Source organism: Schistocerca nitens, chromosome 5 (genome assembly GCF_023898315.1).
Source record: "Schistocerca nitens isolate TAMUIC-IGC-003100 chromosome 5, iqSchNite1.1, whole genome shotgun sequence".
Taxonomy (NCBI): Eukaryota; Metazoa; Arthropoda; class Insecta; order Orthoptera; family Acrididae; genus Schistocerca; species Schistocerca nitens.
The window spans coordinates 117,760,202-117,762,396 of record NC_064618.1 but is presented as its reverse complement, the minus strand read 5'-3'; positions in this window follow the sequence as shown (position 1 = coordinate 117,762,396).

The following is a 2,195-nucleotide window of genomic DNA, read 5'->3' as shown; positions in this document are numbered from 1 at the left end:
AAAGTTTTATTGCCTCTAGTAACTTTTGTAGTGGTATTTGCTGATGACTCATAAAATGAGCGAAGTATTGATCCAAGTAAAAATATGTACTCGTGTAAAAGTTTGTTCTTTCTGGCAGCTTACGGCAGTCTCTCCAAAAACGAAAATTACTTTCGAAATTTCACAAGAGGTCCTTCTTTATCGTCATAATAAAAATTATTATATAACGTATCATGTATTATCCCACCAGTCCTTACAGGTAGAAAGTGCGTTACATATTATAAATTCCCTCAGTCATAATTTCCTTGCATTGAGTGAACAAATATTTTAGATATCTTTTTACAGCAATGGTTAATGTAAATTTCAAATGACGTTCACGAATTTCAGCCACTTATTTCATTTATTAGACGGAGTTGTTACATGTGGTTTGTGCTAACCATCAACTCAGGCGAAGAACAGAGAGAAAAGTGGGAATCTAAAATGGCCAATGTTCTTCATATAATGTTTAGTGCCATCGAGCAGAAGAAAATTACAACAACGATACGAACTGCAAGTGCATTGTGCTTTTAGAGTTTAGTGCTACTGCTATGTTGTATCGACAAGAGGTGCAGACACAATGTGTTTGAGGGGGCCGAAAAGCACGCTATAAGCGCACGAAGGATGGCGTGAAGTCTGAAACAGGATACGTAATGAAAGCTATAAAGAAAAGTACGTAGCTACTAGAATACTTAACTTTATTCCATCCTTGTGGTACATCGCTCTTGACGATACAAGTGAGACTCTTAAGATACATGCAATGTTACAAATGGCGCCTTGCTGGGTCGTAGCCATTGACTTAGCTGAAGGCTATTCTAACTGTCTCTCGGCAAATGAGAGAAAGGCTTCGTCAGTGTAGTCGCTAGCAAAGTCGTCGTACAACTGGGGCGAGTGCTAGTAAGTCTCTCTAGACCTGCCGTGTGGTGGCGCTCGGTCTGATCACCGACAGTGGCGACACGCGGGTCCGACATGTACTAATGGACCGCGGCCGATTTAAGCTACCACCTAGCAAGTGTGGTGTCTGGCGGTGACACCACATGCTAACAGAGATTTTTAATTATTGGAAGTAATGCAAATTCAAAATGGGTGCGTTCGGACCCACGTCTCTTTTCCTTGCACGCCAGGAGAACACTGCCACTCTTCGATCTATCAGCTTACAATCCTCATGTCAGCATATGATCATGTGCAGACTTCAAAACGTCTTTCCTTAGCTTAGAAGAAACTTTCCCTAGATTAGCAAGCAGTACTATGCATGGTCTCAGTCTCGTTAACCTAAAAACATCCTGTTATGAACAATGAAATGAGGCTGTTTTGCAAACAGCTTGCAGTATGTGTCAGCTGCCTGTACTCTCTGCCACCCTGCAAGGCTCTAACCCAGTACCCTTACTGCCATAACCACCATAACCTCCCTGCTGAATCCATCTGCATTCCTATGCTTCTTGCCTGGTTTATGGAGTACCTCAAAAACAGTCAGTCAGTCTAATGCCCACCTAATCAGTCTATGTGAAGGATCTTTCAATCCAAATAATCGCTTCAGCGCCACATATTTGGTTATCACCTTGAATTTTTACCATGCTAATAACGTTAAATATGTAAGCCCATACATTACCCTTAACACCTCTTTATCTGTTTTGGAGTCCATTTTCTTGCCTTTGTTCATTTTCCATGGGGTATAAGGCACAGGCCTCCCCCCATGAACCATATACCTTGCCATTGGTGGGGAGGCTTGCGTGCCTCTGCGATACAGATAGCCGTACCGTAGGTGCAACCACAACGGAGGGGTATCTGTTGAGAGGCCAGACAAACGTACGGTTCCTGAAGAGGGGCAGCAGCCTTTTCAGTAGTTGCAGGGGCAACAGTCTGGATGATTGACTGATCTGGTCTTGTAACAGTAACCAAAACGGCCTTGCTGTGCTGGTATTGCGAACGGCTCAAAGCAACGGGAAGCTACGGCCGTAATTTTTCCTGAGGGCATGCAGCTTTACTGTATGGATAAATGATGATGACGTCCTCTTAGGTAAAATATTCCAGAGGTAAGATAGTCCCCCATTCTGATCTCCGAGCGGTGACTACTCAGGAGGACGTCGTTATCAGGAGAAAGAAAACTGGCGTTTTACGGATCGGAGCGTTGAATGTCAGATCCCTTAATCGGGCAGGTAGGTTAGAAAATTTAAAATGGG